Below are 21,206 nucleotides of genomic sequence, written 5' to 3'. Positions count from 1 at the left end.
AAGCGCATTGGTGAGGTCACACACTGATGTTGGTCGAGAAGGCCTGGCTCTCAGTCTCCGCTCTAATTCATCCCAAAGGTGTTCTATCGGGTTCAGGTCAGGACTCTGTGCAGGCCAGTCAAGTTCATCCACACCAGACTCTGTCATCCACGTCTTTATGGACCTTGCTTTGTGCACTGGTGCACAGTCATGTTGGAAGAGGAAGGGGCCCGCTCCAAACTGTTCCCACAAGGTTGGGAGCATGGAATTGTCCAAAATGTTTTGGTATCCTGAAGCATTCAATGTTCCTTTCACTGGAACTAAGGGGCCAAGCCCAGCTCCTGAAAAACAACCCCATACCATAATTCCTCCTCCACCAAATTTCACAGTTGGCACAATGCAATCTGAAATGTACCGTTCTCCTGGCAACCTCCAAACCCAGACTCGTCCATCAGATTGCCAGATGGAAAAGCGTGATTCATCACTCCAGAGAACGCGTCTCCACTGCTCTAGAGGCCAGTGACGGCGTGCTTTACACCATTGCATCCGACGCCTTGCATTGCACTTGGTGATGTGTGGCTTGGCTGCAGCTGCTCGGCCATGGAAACCCATTCCATGAAGCTCTCTGCGTACTGTACTTGGGCTAATCTGAAGGTCACATGAAGTTTGTAGCTCTCTAGCAATTGACTGTGCAGAAAGTCGGCGACCTCTTTGCACTATGCGCTTCAGCATCCGCTGACCCCTCTCCGTCACTTTACGTGGCCTACCACTTCGTGGCTGAGTTGCTGTTGTTCCCAAACGCTTCCATTTTGTTATAATAGAGCTGACAGTTGACTGTGGAATATTTAGGAGCGAGGAAATTTCACGACTGGATTTGTTGCACAAGTGGCATCCTATGACAGTTCCACGCTGGAATTCACTGAGCTCCTGAGAGCGGCCCATTCTTTCACAAATGTCTTGTTTCACAGTCTGCATGCCTGAGTGCTTGAATTTATACACCTGGGGCACTGACATAGTATCACTTTATAAAGTGGATATTGCAAACATGTTCACATATTGAACACAGTTGTATGGTCACCTTGCAAATGTGAATCTCATAAACTACCTCTCTTGAGCAGGTAGTGTTCAGGGCAGTTTCAGTGCTTTTCACTGATTAAGCTGCCTGATGGTGATTAAAAATGATGCCATGGCAGTGTGAATCAACAGTAACGTTGAAGGCCATAAAACCGAAACATTGACCTGAAAGACACTAAAACAGCTTCAACCAACTGATATGAGCAGATGAGTGATATGTTTTCATGGATTTGTCATCTAAATAATTGCTATCACATGACACAGAAACATTTCACCAATTGTTATTACAAAAATGCTGACTGTTAGAGCTTTTATTTTTTATTTTTTTAGAAACACCAGTTTTTTTTTTTTCATTAAATAGTCCACTCAAATTTAATAAGTAACAAATAATGTATGTTCTGCTACTTTCAACTCAAAATCTAAAATATGACTGATTGATGATTAGTTCCCATGCTTTAGATGACTAATTCATTAATCAACCACTCACTAATTATTTATAACCTTTCTTTTCTCTTTATGAAAAGAAAGTGTGGAGGTGTCTGCGCGGTGTCATGACAGTGACTCATGTTCAGTTGCCAGCTCATGCAAAGTTTAATACTTTGAGTAACATTTGTCTTTCAGCAAAAATCGATATAACAAACCCAAACAAGCTGAAGTGCTTTGCTGACCACTACTGCGTCTCTATTTGAGTTAAAATGTCTTACTTACACCTACACCCAACCTTGACTGAACGTTGTTTCAATGCTGTGATGCGGTGGGTGATGCTGTTGACTGTACCTGAAGTAGGTTTAATCCATTTTGTCCCCAGGCAGCCTGCAGCTCCAACAGACAGAATCGCTTCAATAAACTGGACACAAACTGAAAACAGATGTCAAGAGACGGTAAAAGATTGCTTTTTTTTTAAATATACGCATTAGGATGACATGAAATTTGAACCCCTACGAAGTGTGTTGAGCTAATAAATGTGTACACACTGCTTTGTTGAACCGCACACAGCACAGCATTTTTTGTAGCAAAGTCACATTGTATTGGTACCATGGTCATAGTAGCTGTGTGTGTGTGTGTGTGTGTGTGTGTGTGTGTGTGTGTGTGTGTGTGTGTGTGTGTGTGTGTGTGTGTGTGTGTGTGTGTGTGTGTCTTTCAAGGAAAATTGTATATGCAGTCTTTGGAAAAAGGAGAGTTGGTAGTACCTCACGATTCATCAAATCAACAAGGCACTTTTTTTTCTGATGGAAACCATGTAACCATGCTCACCAAGTAACAAGAAGTAACTGGATGTTGCCCTGAGCCAATTTGCTTATCCATGAAGTCATCAGCCAACTATTTACTGCTGGAGAGCCAAAATGAAACAGGTTCTGTTAGCATAATTAGCCAGCTAGATTCTACCAGTACCTGTCCACAAGCTTACCAGGATTGTCCAGTTAAAACTGCCTGCTTTGGTCAAGTCTTTGAGTCATTGGGTCTCATACTAGGACGGCATTTTTTAATCTCCAGCACTGTTCAGTCCTGATCGCTCCCGATGCTACATACTCGTTTCTAACATTACCAGCAGTAACAGAAGTGGGTTGAGTTGCAGTCCAATTTCCCACTCATTTACAGCCAGTTTCGGCACTTTCGCAATATTTTGGCCAGTGTGTAAATCAAACATCAAGTTAGAGCAAAACTCACTATTTCCCACTGCCATCAATGATATGGGCAGTAATAATTAAGTAGCCTTGGGTAGCTGGAGAGGTCCAACCGTCTGTGGTTACTGCCACTCTCTGAGATTTCTTGAGGGCTTAATTAACCTTTACTTTCACATCCTCGTACATGGCAGGGACTACAGATTTGCTGAAGTGTGTGTGTGTGTGGGATAGAATGTGTCATTTGGGGTCCAGAGTGTTGACAAGCTTGTCCTCGACAAGTGGAACCAGTCTCATGTCTCTGGCAGCAAAAATACCAGTGTTTTGTGCTGTCTCTTTCATCTGCTGACTTGACGCTGTTACGGCCGCCGCTGGCTGCCACTTAGCGTGTATTAATTGTGTTGTTTACATGAGGGATCCTGCTGGTTATGCAAATCCAGTGCTGTGATTCCCTATCGAGGATTGGTCCTTCTGGAGCTGAGACCGCCTACTTCCTGGTTACTCCTTGCTGGCGTCTGTGATTGGTGTGGCTGTGATTCGACCAAACCCACCAATCGGGAGTCTTCAATCAACCCCAAGCTGCATTTAAATAGCTTGTATGTCCACAGTTCTGTGTGGCTGTGAACTGGTGATCAGTTTGTAGCACAGTTGGTTGCATACCATTGTGTTAGTCTAGAGCGTTTTTAGTGTTTGTGTTTCTTAGTATTGCCTGGCTGTGGCCTTTCTGAGTGGTTTCAGTAAGTGCTTTTGGAATCTTAATGTGATTTGTTTGATACAGAGTACCAAGAGTTGGACAGTCTTTTGGGTTGAGACCTCTAAGTTGCAGAATAACTGCTAGTTTGTTTTTGTCCATTGTATTTTGTAAGCTTATGGGTGCTGACCTCTTTTTGTTCTTTAACATATTTTTGAGCCAAAAGCAAAGCGACTTCATTTTGTGTATCGGCTATTTGTCAGCACCTGTATAGCCTCTTCCTGTTATTTTCTTGTGCAAGCGCACTCTCCTTGGTTAATTAAACACCTGACCTAAACCAGAACCTGTCCAGTTGTCGCATTCCACCTCATTTCCTATCACAATTATATGTTACTGCTCTTCAAAACAAGCTGGGTCGTAACTACGCCAAAAGGAGTATTGCAAATGGCCTCTTAAGATATTTTTGACCTAAACTATCTGGTTTATCAGGCGGTGAATGTAGCTTGTCCTTATGATGCCATTGTAGAAGATTGAGAGTAAGACGCTGAAGAAGCCACAGTGCAACAACAGGCCTTGCAATTAGTCTTTTGTTAGATCCACAACTTTGTCACCATTGTCTTGTCTCTGTAAGGTGCCAGGTTTTGAAAATCAGCTCACTGGTCTAGCATTGCACTCCTACAACACTGTTGGACTCATTATGGATAGTTCAGAAACAAATTCAGCAGAACCATAGCAGCAGATAGTACTTTTTTTTTACCACACATTCTTCCTTCTTTTTCATCACTGGAGGAAATTAATCATATTACGAGCACCTTTCTCTGGAGCCACAGAAGACTGAAATGAATTAGTATTCTCCAAGACCTATGAACAGACTTTAATATGTAAAATGTGTGGAGTTACCCTTAAAAGTTTGAACCTGTCTTTCTACCTCCTCCTCTTTTCTTGCAGACTTGGGATCACTGCCAGAAAACATCCAGGTCAACGACAGGTCAGTCAAGCAATCTGAGATTCTTCCGTTTCCACCTCTTACTTCCCTCTGGGAGCCATAATTGAGATGATGTTTTGATCCTATTTTCAGCTTCACACAGTGTATCTTTATATGTTAGAACTAGGGGGAAAAAAATATGGTGCAATGTTACAACCCTACCAGCTACAGCTGAAAAAAAATATTAACTTTACGTTGTACAACCACTTGCTTATGTTTAGGCTTCAGGACTACTCAGTTAGGTTCAGGAAAACATTGTGTTTTTTTTTTTTTGTTTTACATTATATACGCAACTGCAGTTACATAATATATGTGGCATAACTTCTCTATGTTAGTAAGCTAAAACAACTATAAGTATATATTTAGTGTACAGTATAACCTGATTTCAGTTTCAGCCAGTAGACCACTGCTATGCTTGGTTGACCAAACCATACATCCCCAACTTCCTTACACGTCTTCTTGGTCCTTTTTGTACTAATTTGTCTGCTTCCTCCTTTAGTGGCATAGTAATTGTTAAGGCAGTAGAGGTTGCTGCCTTAACAAAACAATAAGAATTGTTTGTAGTAACCTAATTCCCAAATCGACCTATGTAGATGTTTTCTCATGAGGATGGGCTTGTTTTGCTGGAGTGATTGTCTGGTGTAGAGACATTAATGAAAGGCAGCAGGGGTCCTGCCGCTGTCAACTCCCCTAATATAATTTTACCATTAGGTAAACGTGATTGCCATTCTGAATTTGATGACTGCTTATTTAAGCTCTTGACTTGAATGAGAAACACGAGGGATTTTGAAACCAGGGGGGTGGTAAATCACTAGTGACTTATTCTAGTGTTTCTGCACAGTGTGTCTGGCAAAGTGACTGTATGGAGGCAACAACAAGAAGAAGTAACTCCTTTGAGTGCACATCAAAAGTGTGCCAGGAGCAACAGCTGCAATAGCTGCTTCAGCATCAGAGGAATGAGGAAGAACCAAGTCAAGGATTTCTGAATCACTCAATATCAGGAACAGACATTCTATGTCTTAATAGGAATGTCTGCAACAATTCTTCAAGCAACACAAGCTCCTTAAGAAAGGACCATACATCGAGTGCAAAGGGCCAAAATGTGTAGGTGCTTATTTGCCCCTTCTCTTGGCTATACATATACATTGTCCTCACAGGACTTTCCAGGATTTTGTTTCTCGAAAACTACTCAATGATGACAGCAACACTTTATAACCATAGCAGTAGACAGTGTCAGGAAATGGCATGAACACATAATTTGATTGCTTTTCAAGTGAAGGATAATTCAGTTTACAAAAATCTTTTTTTTTTTTTTTTTTTGTCCTCAGAACAATGACTCACTCGAAAACAGGCTGTCGAATATGATATTGTTTTAAATGAGGTATAAAGCACCCTTGTTTAGGTAGAGTACAGTCGCTCTATCTTTTATTCTTACACTGGCTTATTTTAAGTTGCAACAAATTCCAATTGAAACCTTTTCACAAAGCACATTGTGAGCAATTTAAGCTTCAACACTTACCCACTGATGAATGTCAATGTCAAAATTAGTTTTCCGAATACTGAAGTCTTTAGATGGAGTATAATATTCTATAGAGATGAATAAAAAAAAAGTAATGGGATTACAAAACAGCCGATCACTGGCAAACAGCTGATCACCCATGAAGTAGAGGTTAAAGGAAAAAAAAAATACAGTAAAACACTGTTTACTTTTATTGATTTGTTTGTGAAGTATTACATCAGATTCATTTTCTTAACTTGCTGTAAAGTTATGAATGGTGTTGATGTCCCTGTTCAGCATACACCTCAAACTAGCTGACGTTATTGCTAATGTTAGCAAACTCAAATATGTGATAGCTTAGGTGCAAGCTAAATGGAGATTTTACTATTAAACATCATCTATGCATTAAACAAGTAACTGACACCAGCTAGCTGTTACTTTACTGTAGATACTGAGCAGTAGTTTAAGGTTTATTTTGATGTGACGGTGGTGTGTACTTTGGCATGGACGACATCCGACAGTGAAATTTAAAATATTTAAGTTGTATTCAGTTCACTATGAATTATATAAAGCAAACATTAGTGTTGAATTGTGTGCAATATTGCAACTCATTCTGTTATGCTTTTTGTATTAGATTTGATATATCATATAGTTGTTAAATAAGTAATAAAGAGGGAGAGCTCCTTGGCTGCACACTTTCAGTTTTAAATGTTTGTAATTGTTTTCAGTATAAGATTCTTTGTTTGGATGTTTTGTCTCTTTCTATTCTGATCCTTTTTACTTTGTATTTCTAAATTGATGCAGGTTCAATGCTGAGATACATACAAGGAGGAGCTCAGTGCCAAGAGGAAGATACAGATGACCAGCAACCATCTACAAGCAGTTCAAGCACACATCAAACCTGTCCGGTCAGCAGGTCTGTAGACTTCACAACACTACCAAGCCCTGATCAACCACCCTCAACCAGCAGTTTAGGGACAGATACACAGCAGAGAACCACCACCTATGAAAGCACAAGTCCTGTCATTGAGAGCCCATCAGGGCATCATAAAGGAATTATGCTTAGTCTAGCAGTGGTACTGCAACGAAAAGAGGGAGGACAAAGGCTCTATACCAGGGGTCATCAACTGTGTCAACTTTGTCAAAGGGCCAGAAATTTTAAAATAAAATTAGTATTGTATCCTCAGTTATATATATATATATATATATATATATATATATATATATATATATATATATATATATATATATATATATATATATATATATATATATATATATATATATATATATATATATATATATATATATATATATATATATACTAATTTTCATCCAATTTTCTGTTTTCTTTAAAAAAGACATAAAGGAATTGGTATGTTTTTACTCTCCTCTCCAAAACTCAGCCAACTTTCTTCTTCTTGAGGAGTGAATTTGCAGCATTTCTCTCTTGCAGCTGTTTCAGGGTGTTGTGTGTTTTTGGTGTTTGCTGCATTTTTTATGTTGCATTTGTTTTGGGGGTTTGTACATTTTTGGTTTGCACATTCCTGCTTTTGCACTGTCTTGCCATTTTGCGTTTGCCCTTGTCGGCCACCATACTTATTACACTGTACTGCAGCAAGCCACTAGGGGCAATAGAGATATTTTGCTTCATATTTGTGAGGCTGTCAAGCTGTCCATCACTGTCACATGCAGGTCATAGTTTGTGGAGAACACTGGAAGAAGAAAGGCCTTCTGAATATATTTGCATGAAAAATGGCACTCTCGAAGAGCCTTAAGTGGAAAGTTGATGCAGATAACAGTAGCTTTAATGAAGAATGGACTGATAAGTATGTATTCATAGTGCCAACTTTTAGAGATGCTGTACCTGTGTGCCTTTACATTACATTACAACACAAAGCATGCTAGCTTCAAGGAGTCATATGCTGAACAGTCAGACGCCCATCAGAGAAAAATTTCTGCTATTAAATCTCAGTACTCCCATGCCAGCGGAATTATTAACAGAACCTCAACTGAACAAGAGAGGGCAACAAGTGCGTCTCTGCAGGCTGCCTGGGTACTCTCCAAGCAGAACAAGCCATCCACCCATGCTGAGGGTTTTAAGGAGTGCGTGGTGGCTGTTCTGGAGAATCCTGCCACTGACAAATCTATCGACGGGATAATTGCGTCTGTTAAACGGCTGTTCACCGTGTCCATGTTTTGGCAGAGGATGTCCAGCAACCTGTAATTGATGAGAACAAAGAAGCCAGATACCTCTCACTGGCTATTGATGAGTCCACAGACAATACTGACATTTCCCAAATGTGCATTTTCATCAGACATTTCGATGGCAAAGATTTCAAAGAGGAGCTGCTGGCCTTGATTCCACTGGAGGGCCTCACCACTGGCGCTATTATCTTTGGTACGCTGGAGGAACTATTTCAAAAGCATGGACTGTCATTTGAAAAAGTCAACCTGACTGTCACAGATGGTGCTCCTGCCATGATTGGCAGAAACAGGGGACTAGTGAGCAGAATTAAGGCTGTCGCTCCCAGCATTAACACACGTCGCTGTCTCATTCACCAAATCGTACTGTGAGCGAAATTAAGTGGCGATCTTAAAGAGGTTATGGACAAAACAATGAAAATAATTAACTTCATCAGGTGGAATTCAAGTACACAGCATTGTTTATTCCAAAACTGTGTGCAGGAATCTGAAACCTCACATGATGACCTCTTACTCCACAAGGACGTGCACTGGCTCAGTAAGGGCACTGAAGCGTTTCGTTGAACTCAGGGATCAAGTTGAGGGAAAATTTCTCTACCTGATTTGATGACTTTGCCATTACCAGGGATGTCATTGAATTTGTGCGTGACCCGTTCACTATCAGCCCAGGTGGAGAATTCTCCGCAAACGTGAGGAAGGTGATGCCGTTTGGACGAGGCGGCTATTCAAAGTGAACTGATTGATATCCAGGCCTTGGTGACATGAAGGCTGCTCTCCGTGGTGCTGAAAGCTTGAGCGCCTTTTGGGTATATACAGACTTACGAACGACAAGACAAGGAGCAGATGAGGAGAGGGAGGGGAAAAGAGGACAGGTGAGGTAACGAAGGGAGAAACACAGAGAGGGAAAAACACAGAAGCACCGAAAAGCAAGAAGAGACACAAAAGGGCATGGATTCAAAATAAAACGCTACAAAAAGACACTGAATCATAACAGGATGATGTTCTTGAATGATGCTAGGTATGTTGTCAGACACCAGCTCCTGTCTGGTACCGGTTATGTAAAATGCCATTAGAAGATGATTGAAAGTCAACGAACACATGGTGTGGGTGTGGGATTGCTGGCTCGAGCTCATTGTGCAGTCTGTAGCAGCGTCTTGTAGGGGAGTCTATTAAGAGTCATTTATTTGATCAGTTTGGCAGATTGATGCTAATTGTACCTCTGAATCCATTTACTGTCAGAGAGAAAGACAGACACAGAAAGAGAGAGAAGAAGAAACACACTGATTTCTAGGCTAAGGAACCTTATTTTGCAGTGCCCAGCGTACATTTTTTTTTTTTTTTTAGTTAAAAAAACAAAAACAAAAAACAAACAAACTACAATCTCAATTATTTTTATAACTGAATAAACTCCCAGAGCTTTCCTTAACATTACAACAAACCTTGAAAGAAACGTTAAACATAGAAATGTTGCACTGTTGCATCAGTCTGCTGTGAGCCATTCTGTATGAGGTATGCCCTTTGAAAACTCTCCATATATTGACCTTTTAACAACAGTAAAACAAGACAATTGGAAACAATAGGAAATGTATGAGTCACTTGGAAGGATGGCTCTTTCCTAACATGTACTTCAGACAAAGAAAGGATGCATGGTATTAAAACACAAAATAATTGATTGTTGTTTAATTGCAGTGTAATCAAGCACCTTGGACTAAAAATGACAGAAAGATAAAGAGCAAAGAGAGATAACAGAACTGTCATATTTATTAGAATTTAATTTAACAGAGTCCCACTGCGTTTTTAGATGTCTGAACTGTGGTTTATTGTCTTGCATAGTTTCATCTCCAGCCCCTGATGTGCTCTTAAATGGATGCAAACGTGGGCAAGCGCTCACGCTCATGCTCTGCTCATATTACATGGGTTGAACACATGGGTGGACATGTTCACAGGTGGGGTTGATGCGTTTGGTCCACACGTGAGCGCAGTCAGGATTTTTGAAATAGAAACCCTTTCAGACATGGGCAGATGATGAAATGTGCATCAATCCATGCTGTGGGTCTCTGAAAGCAGTAAAGATGATCTGTGTTTAAGTCGTCTTGTACAAGTTTTTCACCGGAGGACCCTGTGGGATTTTTCTTTTTTATGTGTTAAAGTGTAATTCCACCAATTTTACACATTAAAGTGTGTTTACAGGTCTTGGTGAGTACTGCAGCATATGTGAAAAAAAGTAGTCTGGCTCCAGAGTAAGCAGCATGTAATTGGATAACCTGCCTCCAGCGATGTCACTCAGAAGCTTAATTGCGTTGTCGATAATGTAGGCTCCAGATTTTTAAGAGCAGTCCACTGTTGATCATTATAAAGTATGATAAAACGAAACCACCAACAGCTTTGTGTGCAGTGTTACCTGAGAAACTCACAACGTAGAGTTTGGTCAAAAAACTCCACAGAGTAGCTTTGACAGTGTTTCATCCATTGTGCCATACAAGGTTTGTACGTACCATTATATACAATAAATAATAAAGTGCATTCATAATGTATGTTCACATTGCTGAGTGTGCGACACACAGATTGAATGACAGATAAAGCCACAGCACGGCAGCACAAGGGGCTCTTGGATTGGTCTTTGTGTGTAACAAGAATGACAGCTGTCAGGAAAGCTGTGCTGCTTCTGCAGTTCCAAGGGTTCACTGTCACTACTGCTGACCATCAGTCAGTCATTTGCAGTCACTATGGAAGTCAATCTTGCTGGTGTGTTTTGTGGTACAGTTGACGGGTCTAGGGAAATGGGAGTGGTTGTGCAGAACGGAGAAGGTTTTCAAGCGAAGTAGCGTTTGTTTTCAGACATATTGGAAGCCAACATTAGCAGTTAACACTTGATTGGAAATCGACAGACATGGTGAATTCTTGAGTCATTTTGTCCTATGGATAGTCAGTAAAAGATATCTTTAGGTACTCAGTTTGGAAGTATCTGGTCAGCTAACAATGACTGTACAGTTGTACAGGGGAATTCCAGTTATCTAAACCTGGGCTCTATATTTACATGTTTTGGTCTGCAGATGATTCATACTTCCCATAAGGTTTCCAGCAGATTGTCTCAGCAGGTCGTCCTTCTAGGTGACTGACAAAATGATTCTTAAGGAGTACAACCTTTTCGTTAAATAATAACATCTCTTGCTTAACCAGACACACAAGTCTCGTTCTTAAATCTTGTGAGATGAGTTGTTACAGTTGTTGCCTTATCTAGAGTGCCAAACCAGAAAGTATGAATCATTTACACACAAAGAAATGTAATTATCGGGTCCAGGTTTAAAATCAATGAGCCTAAAATGTAGCTAGTAGTGGATCATAGTTTTGATTCTATGATTACTATAAGTATTAAGACAATAATAGGTGTCTCCACCTGTCAGGGCCTGTACATTTGGTTCCTTTGAGATCAGAGGGAGCCATGCTGATAGGATCTGAGACTCAAGGCTTCAGCAGTTTCCCAACACTGACAAAACCTGAAGTAACTGAGTTGAGGTTTTATTGCAGTGAAAGTCACGCCTCAATTGTCCTGTTTTTGTCATTTCCTGATACCCATGTACACTTCAAATACTGTATAGAAAGAGGAGTTTGAACTCTGCCTTCTTCAGCATCCATCAGAAGGCAGCGTAGATCTGCAAGTCAGTGTGCAGTTGTATCAAATCATCAAAACGCTTGAGGCAAGAGATTCCATAATGTGCTGGCAATGAAGATAAATGATTCTTATAACCTCTCCATGCTGCATCTCGCAGTTAAGGATTCGTCCCTGAAGTCGAGTCTGTGAGCTAAGAGTCCATCCCTCTCCTGCACAAAAGGCACTCAAGGGCTTTAAACCATAAGTGTGCATAAGTGTGCTTCTCCTGCTGGGCAGGGGTAAGGTACGATGGTAATTTGTATGGAGACTGAGGTGTGCAGAAGTGCACCTGTGACAATCACTTAAGGTTCATCATGTCCTCTGTGGTTATATGTGTTCATGGTCACACTAAGGGTTGACAGCTTCATTATTAGCACATGTTCTTTCCCATTTTGGCAAAGTTGAATATTGTCAACACTGTGCTTTCACCTTGTTGTCAAGTGTGTACTTTCATCATTTTCAGGCCAGCTACTAATTATTGTGAAGGTCCCTGTGTTGTCACTGTCACTGTCCTTACCCTCTCATATGCGGTGATGGATGGGGGACACTTTCCAATAAGTTTACCCAGTGCAAATTGCACACTCAGGCGTTGCCATTAATCTCTGTAAGGGCCCTCCAGTTGGCTTGCTCACCCAGAGTGTACTATTTGGGTGAGCAGTGATGTTCTCAGTGATAGTCTACAAAAAAGAAAATACATTATAGATTACTTAAAATACATTAAGACATTAAATTCCTGGCCACACTAAGGAGAAAGTGCTGACAATAATTAGTTTAGTTCTAGGAGTCTTCTAACCCAAATGAAACCGCTATATGTCACTCTTATGCTTGCTGTTTCCTTGCTTCCACTTTATATGGTACGCTAAAGTTAAGTTAAGCTAATGGTCTCCTGGATGGAGCCTCATATTTATTATACACACCTGAGATTGGTATCAATGCTCTCATCTAACTCTCAGCATGAAAGCGAAGGGCTTTCCCCTTTTTCCCCGATTATTTGAACTTTTTTATCTCGCTGTATTTAACTTGCGTTATCTCAATGTTGACTGGACACCAGTGAAAATGAAAGGCAGCTCTAGACTATGTACATTAATATGACTACCTGCAAATACTAGAGAAGAAAATCAGAGAGCCTGATGACATTACTAAATGTAACCCTCGGCAGATATTACTGCTGTGTTCTAACATTATTTCTATGGCGCAAATATTAGTGAATTTGTAACCCTCCAAAGCAGAGAACCCTGCCTAATTTGTAACTAAATTCATCAAATGTAAATGTTGAACACACACAGTTATCAGTCATCGCTTGCCTCATTTTAGAAAGAGAGAACCAGTGAAAACACTACTTTTACAAACAACACATTGTGTACACAGCTCACCGCTGCTCTGGAGTCTCTACACCATCAATAATCATCAATCGCTGTCTGGTTTGGCTTAGCCTTGCCTGGTAGCTGCCGACTGTACCACTGTGCGCTCTCTGATTGAACAAAGACATACCTGAATTTTTTAAATGTAACACCCAAAAAAACCCCTGCAGGGTTTCAGTGAAATTAAAAATCTCAAAACATTTTGATTTTGCCTGCAAGTTGCAGCTTCTGTATGCATGTTCAATGCAGTGGTCTGATGCTGTACTGATGTTAGATGGATAGGCTTCTGACTGAGCTGCCGCATTTGACAAGTTGGGATTGGGGACATGTTGAATATACACAAATATGATATGAGTTGAACAGTAAAAATGTTGATACATGAACATATATGAAACATAAAGATGTACCTGTTTTTTGTCGGTGGTCTTCTGGATTACTGATTCAAGCACAGCTGCTCTTCATGTGTGGATGGTGAACGGGGCCTCAGTGAAACTTACAGACACTGTGCAAAAATTAAAAAGAGCAACCGTAGAACAATAACTTGATGATGGAGCCAAAAGAGAGCTTGATTAGCACTAACCAAATCTTACTTACTGAAAGCTTGCGAACGTTTGAATATAACAGGTGTTAAATCAACTGACTGAGAAAGACAACAGGGACACTGAGCCTCACGGCTCAGCTGCTGCTCTGCACATGACTAGACAATACACTCCCTGACAGAGCGAACAGCTGTAGACTTGTGTTCATGCATGTCTGTTTCCACAATAATATAAAACTCATCAACTTTAAACGCTGGGAACTGGCATGGCTTCCCATGATAAGAGGCAATTGTGTGAGTCTTGCGCTTAAAGAGCTGGCAGCTCAGAAAGAGGGCTGATGAACAGAAACGTATTAAAAAGAAGTCTTTACCAAAAACATCCAAGGCTGAAACCCTGTCAGCCCAGCCCTTTATGAGGCTTTTTTTAAAACTGGAATGACAATAACAAAGCCAATTCCTGAAAATGAAAGTCATTGTTATGGGTCCTCTCCTGACTGTTGCACAGCCTCACCTGCAGCAGCCGCTCTGCAGTGGGATTAAGCCTGACCAACTGGTCCGCTGGACCATTAATCAATCAACCAATCAAAAAGCCACACTGAGTAATAGCCTCTCACACAGTGTGAGCGAAGACGGAGGAAAGAGATACAGAGTGAGAGATGTCGGCTGCCACTTCCCTGCTGAAAAGAGAACAAAACTTGAGGAAAGGAGAGGTGATGAGGAGGAGGAGGGAGATTAGAAAAGAATTCCTACTGGTTTAATTTACTATCTTCCTTATCCTGTAATGACCCCGCTGCCTCTCATAGCTCCATCAGTTCAGTCATGAATATAGACAGACCTTTAATCACTGCCTTATGTATTAAACAGCAGATAATGTTCATCCACCCTGCGCAGTGATAAGAAGAGCAGAGCACTGGCCCGGAGAAAACCTTTAGCAAACTCCACAGCAGTGTGTTTAGTTTACAGTGAGGTTTGGGTGTGATTAGCATCGTCACCTCATAGCAGACTCCTGGATGTAAGTGTGATAATGTTTGTCTGACTGTGTAACAGGCTGGCACATTGTTTCTCTCACAGTTTCCTGTTGGTCTGACCTCGCAACCTTAAACAAACCGGTCAAAAGGTCAGGGTCAGTTACAGAGTGGTAGCCCGTCTCTGCAGGGCAGATTACAGAGTGACACCCTGCTGCACAGGACAAACTGTCTGTAACTCAAAATGTCCACTAGTAAGGCCGCACCACAGAGAGCCACTTCGACTGGAAACTGAGTGGTGCTTCACAAAGAGGCAGAGATAAGATAACATGTAACAAAGAGAATGCAGGAAAGACAAATTATATTCACGTCGTTTTCATTGGCACTTGTGTTGATCTTGGCATTGTTATTGTTGCTCTGTTATGAGTTCTTTAAAAAATAAATGTCTTGAAGATGACTGAATTGTAATAACGTGTTCAGTTACTGAAGAGGGAAAACAGATCAACAGTAATGGTTTCATTCCAGTTGCTTCTGTAAGCTCTTCTCATCAAGCCAAAGCAATAAATATGCACATACACAATTCCTTACATGAATTGGAGTTTTCTAGATATACCTGGAGTGCATACTACTGAGAGGCCTGCCTTATTACTCTCTTTGACTGCACCACTGCCAGGTAATTTTTAGCCACACAAGCAGCATGGCTTGAGGAACAACGTGTCAGTCACCACCACTGTGATCCAGATTGAAATTTCCCAACAACTATTGGGCGAACTGCCATGAAATGCTCATAAGCCATTTATGCCCCCCAGAGGAGGAAGCCTGCTGACTTTAGTGATGCCCTGACACTTCCTTTGGTATCACTTTGGCAGGTCAAACTAGGTTTGACATGACAACCCCGAGGACGAATCCTAAAGCCTCATAACCTTTGTTCCACGAGCAGATGAAATATCTCAAAATGTGAATTCATTGATCAACATGAGGAAGATGTTGGTGGTTAGATTAATTTATTTTATTTTTTTTTTTTTCTGCAGATATTTGATTTAACATTATAATGTGTGTGATACTTAAAAACCAAATGCCCACAAAAGTTACAGCATTCCCTTTACTTTAAGAATCTTCAGACCCCAGCCAGATCTGGCTGCAGGATCTTCTTGCTGTGAGGTAATACTGTGCCACCATGTGCCGTAAACTTCAAACTAAGTTAGTATTAGCATTGTCTTTGATTACATAGTATGTTTATGCTAGCAGCTAGCATAAAGGACTGTTGCTAGCTTGATAGAGGCTTTAGCATGGCTTTCAGAGATATGTAGTGTCAATCTGTATGTACACAGTGAAGAGTTTTTAAAAAGTTTAAATTAGAAAATGTTTTCCCTCCATAATGTTTTCTGAAAAAAAAAAAAAAAACATATTTTTTGCCTGTGTATAGGATTTAGCAGTAAGATGAAAACACAATGGTTCCTAGTTTTATAAAATAATTTTGAAAATTATATTCCATGTCTGTCCTGAAATTTCCCTAAATCCTACACACTAGTCCCTAACATTAATATATTTATCTGTATTTCATACGCTGCGGCACTATACAGTCTTCCTATTCAGGCATTTGTCTGTGCTCTTGCTTTCCTGTAGTGACTGAATAGCACGGGACCATCCTTTCTTAGTCAATTACTGTAAGAAGAGAACTCTCCCTGGTATTAATAGGGTTACTCCAGCCCGTCAAACTAATTTTCACAGCAGCTTTGGAGCAAAGACGTCGATGCTTTGATTGTGTGTTGTGCTCTGTGTAGGCTCAGGGGCCCAGCATACTGTAATGATAAAGATTTTCAGTGACACTGGGGCTTTACATTATTTCTTCTACCTTTTTGTGTTCATTTAGGAGAGAGTTCTGCTTTGGCTTAGAACAGTAAAATGTAAAAGCTTCCATGCATTGAGACTGTGGTGCCAAAGATACAGACTGCGATGATGAATGTACTCATACAGCAGGCTGCAGAACCGGCTTTATGATTTGGCTCAATGTGTCTCTTTGCTATATAGGTTTTCAGTCCCCGAACTAAAGCTGAAGCGTAGTGAGCTGACTCATTCCATCCTGTCCCTCTTCTCCCACTCACTGCCTCCTCTTTATATCTGACTTTCTTCTCCTCTGATGTCTAGGGAAGTCATACGAAGCCAGTGCCAAGACTGAGAAGCTTTCTGTAGAATCAGGATCATCAGACTCGGGTTCTCATCTTTACTTCACACTTTTTTTGCATTTTTATTTTTTTTTTAATCGTTCAATTGCTTTGAAAGAAATGCATTCAATATCTCTCCGAAACTCAACTACCACCAAATCTCTGTATATTTTCATGCCATTTTTGCACACATGTTGTTGTAAAAGCTACACATGTATGTCCAAAATGTCACATTACACAAGATGACAGTAAATTAACCTGTGAACCTTTAAAGAGCCAGTTTGCTTTTCTACGGGCTTGAGAGCCATCATAGAGTAAAAACCATTCAGTTACTGCATATATCTGCCATTTCCCAGCATTGCTAGTGACAACAGACTACATCAACTCTTCACAAGTGTTGCTATCTGTATTGGCATCCAAACGTGACTGGTTGTGTGAACCAGCGCCTGCACCACATCGAAAAGCGTCATATGAGAGAATATCATGCCGGGCAAAAAAAAGGAGCGGAGTTAAGGTTTCCCATACTGTGTACCAGAAAAAAGGAAACCTGTCGAAGTTTTGCTTGACTGTGTTGCAGCGGCATCTGGATGAATCAACTGAGCAGGAAATCAGAGCACAAACAATGATAAACCATATGAGCAAACTCAACTCCTGCATTTGTCTAAATTCCTCAAAACTCTAAACACAAAATTGAAAACAGTTCACCAGGTAAAACCTTTTTTTTTTTTTTCATTAAAACACCACAGATCAGTTGTTTACACTGTGCACTGACACAATCAGTATTTCAAAGTAAGACACTGTGCACATTTGTCCTCCCAGTGAACTCAAATTGAGCTAAATTCACAATCCAGTTTCCCGGGCTCAGGCTAAGGAGTTTAAGTTGAAATGGCAACATTGTAAGTGATGCATGAATTAGATGTGTTGGTTCATCTTCTCTCCTCATCCTTCTGTTTTTCACCTCTTGCTCTCACTCTTCCGCTTCCTCTCTGTGGTCACACACAGATCACCTGGGGCCTCTTTAATGGAAAAGTGTGAACAAAGTCTGTTAAATGATGAGATGTATACAAGCTGTAATTGTGATTAGAGCTTGGCAGTCTATAGTCTATAGTGAGTGTTTCTGCACCAGGATGGTGTTTATTGGATCAAATGTCCAAAATAAACCACAGTAATTGTGTTCATGATAAAGAAGGATCATGTAAGCCACTGCAACAGGCTCACTGGTGTGTTTTTCTCAAAGTGTGTGAAAACTGAGTGGAGGGCAGTGGATATGGCTTTTTTTTTTTTTTTTTTTTTTTTTTAAATACATACTTGTGACAGTCCTAGCCGGCAAGGATGTTGTCTTTGATGTGATGTAGAACCAGTTCTTCAAAGCACTTCATCAGGATGGGGGTGACTGACAGACATTTTCTGCTCAGGGATGATGGTGGCGGTCTTAAAGCAGGTGTGAGGGGCGAAAACTGTCAGTAATGACATCAGCTAGCTGATAAGCACATGTTTTTCGTACACCGTCCTGGCTGTGTACTTTTTAGTATTCAAACTTATTGAAATCAATGTATCAATCAATTTCTATCTGAATTACTCAAAAAAGAAATAAATAAAAAAAAACACTGCGTATCACCAGCCGTATTCTTTCAGCTGGTTGGTGGTAAGTAAACCCTTCATTAAAACCAATGTCGCCAAGGTGAACAGCATTTTACAATCTAGGGAGAGCTTTTTTTCCCAGTGTGCACTCTGTGGCTTGAATCAGCGTTGTAATGAATGGGCATCAATTAGAGTGACTGCAGTTGTTTTAAAATGACCCTTGTGTGCATAACAATAATATAATAATACAAAGTTATAAAAAGAAACCTATCATCATATGTCTTTGAAGTGACGACGCATCTCGACCCAGGGGACATCTCCGTTAGTCATGCGGCATACTATCTTTGCTTCGTTTCCGTATGAGTTTCTGTGAGGCCATTGACCGGAATGCTTTAATGGTGTGTTGGTGTGCATACACACTGCGTGCAGAGACTCAAACCAATGCCCCATCTCTCTTTCTTTTACCTTGTCTCTCTGCTCCTTGTGTCTCTCTGCCGATGTGAGTGTTTTGGGGCTTACATTGTGCCGGCCTTGCCCGTATGAGCCTCTCTGAGAAACTCTAAATTCGCTGCTCATATCAGAGGGTAGAGGCTGAGTTTATTAGTAATGCCAGCCTTGTTGTTGTTCGGCGCCGAACGAATAAGAGGCTTGCAGGGGGAGGCTTATCTGTCAGGGCGCACACACACACACACACACACGGACGCGCAAGAGCAGACACACAATACAGAAACACACCATCAATAAAAAAAAAGACGGCAAACACGGCTACACACACACAAAGCCCGTGTGTGCATGCGTGTGCGCTCAGATAGTAACACTTCCGGTGACGCACATATAACATGCATTAAGGTACAGTCATAAACACACACACACACACACACACACACACACACACACACACACACACACACACACACACACACAGGCTCTCTTTGGTCATGCTGAAGTGTAAACAAGTAAAAGACGCTTTCAGAGTGATCGTGGCCTTGTCTTGTTAGGTGCTGCATGAATAAGAGGCTTGCAGGAAAGGCTTATCTGTTTGGCAGTGCGCACACACACACACTCTCTCTTTCTCTCTCTCTCTCTCTCTCTCTCTCTCTCTCTCTCTCTCTCTCTCTCTCTCTCTCTCTCTCTCTCTCTCTCTCTCTCTCTCTCTCTCTCTCTCTCTCTCACACACACACACACACCAACACACATCTACACACTTTTTAGAAGCCTTATCTGAGTCAGGGGAGATAACACTGCGAGGCAGAGAGTAAGGAGCAGATCTCACCATGAATGGAACATGTACCTGGCTTTGGAAACTATTCACACACTCAAACATACACACACAAACACACATGCACAGTTTCCTGGGTTACAGAGCAGATGTTATGACCTGAAGCGCACCTGCCCGACATGGCTAACAACGTTGTTTGCCACGGCGGTGCGTGTGTGCGGGGAAAGGCATATGGTGGCGCTCCCTGATAAAGAGCGGTTCAGACGATGGCAATCTGTTGACAAAACTGCAGGCAGATAGAGCTCAATCAGTCAACTGCAATCAGTTACCATGACAAATACAATAAGATCATATGAACTAGGGTTGGTATAAATACAGTGTGCACAATAGCTGCAGAAATTTTACATCATCAGGCGCCATTTAGCTCACTGGGTAGAGCAGGCGTCCCATGTACAGAGGCTTTGTCCTCGCTGCAGCGGTCCCGGTCCTTTGCTGCGTGTCACTCCCCTTCTCTCTCAACCTGATCCCGTCATGTCTTCAGCTGTTCTTTCAATAAAAAGCCAAAAGGCCAAAAAGAACAATTTATTATATCATATATTTCCTTGCACAAAAAATTAAGAGAGGGAGCTAAAATTTCATTTCAGTTCCACTTGAAATTGTGATATTCATGGTAAAGGAGAGTGTTCTATCATGGAGGCTTTTGGCTTCACTGCAGCAGTGCAAAGATAACTGCCGTATTTTGTGTGTGTGTGTGTGTGTGTGTGTGTGTGTGTGTGTGTGTGTGTGTGTGTGTGTGTGTGTGTGTGTGTGTGTGCGTGTGTGTGTGTGTGTGCTTTAGCACAGAGAGAAAAGGGTTTCTCAGCCTTATTATTCTGGAACAAAGCGGACTGTGTCAGAGCTGTCAAAACTTCTCTTGCTAATGAACCTCATACTGTATGTGTAGATGCTTCATGCACTATAGATGACTCAAAAGCATAAAAGGCCAACTTTAGTGTTTAAATAATTCACCAATGGCGGTATTCTTTCATGTGGTTGCAATTTAACAGATAATAGTTTTCTTTTCATTTTGTTTTGCTGTTGTCGTTGATCCCTATAGCTTAAACATACTGACGTCTTTGCTGTAGTCCGAAGTGATGATGTCTGTTTTAAAGCAAATTTCTCATAGTCTGCCTTAGTCACAGTTTCCAGCTCTTCTCAAACATCTGTTCAAATCTGCTTGTAGATACACCCTGCTGTATTGACTAATACACCCAGGTTTTTAATGATAAAATCCGTGCAAATAACTTTATATTATTTACCTTGTGGTTTTAGGACTGCAACAAATTTTAAGCTTAGAGCAGCAAAGCGAATGATCTACCACTGGGGACACAGTGATGTTACAGTTGAAAAGAATACTTTTCCTCTGCAGCTGTAGGGTTCATTTCTCTGTTATACCACAACCCAATAACCAGAACAAATGTTTGCAATGTACGTTTCTGGAAAACGCGTACGTGTATGCTAAAGCTTTACATTTCTTTATGTAGTGACATTAGATTTCAACAGTGTTACATTTTCAGTTTGATGTTGTGACAGCACTTCTCAGAGTATGGTTACATTTAGGCACAAAACCAATTGGTTAGGTTCAGGAAAAGATTTTATTTTATTTATTTATTTATTTTTTTTTTTCCAGCT

The 21,206-nt window shown here is 40.9% G+C and overlaps 1 protein-coding gene across 2 annotated transcripts in view; it reads left to right on the top strand.

The window, feature by feature from the left end:
- Window positions 1-21,206, top strand: part of lrfn5a (leucine rich repeat and fibronectin type III domain containing 5a) — a 156,495-nt gene that overhangs the window by 19,832 nt on the left and 115,457 nt on the right. Inside the window, exons 3-5 of one of the 2 annotated variants that reach the window (XM_037072675.1) lie at window positions 4,315-4,354; window positions 5,193-5,455; window positions 6,654-6,765. The gene's annotated coding sequence lies outside the window, so the exon portion shown is untranslated. The remainder of the gene's footprint in view (window positions 1-4,314; window positions 4,355-5,192; window positions 5,456-6,653; window positions 6,766-21,206) is intronic. The other variant, XM_037072673.1, reaches the window with a different exon arrangement.

The sequence above is a fragment of the Acanthopagrus latus genome, chromosome 16 (assembly GCF_904848185.1).
Source record: "Acanthopagrus latus isolate v.2019 chromosome 16, fAcaLat1.1, whole genome shotgun sequence".
Classification (NCBI taxonomy): domain Eukaryota; kingdom Metazoa; phylum Chordata; class Actinopteri; order Spariformes; family Sparidae; genus Acanthopagrus; species Acanthopagrus latus.
Note: the sequence above shows the minus strand (reverse complement) of the source record. Positions and strands in the feature narration are given on the sequence as shown.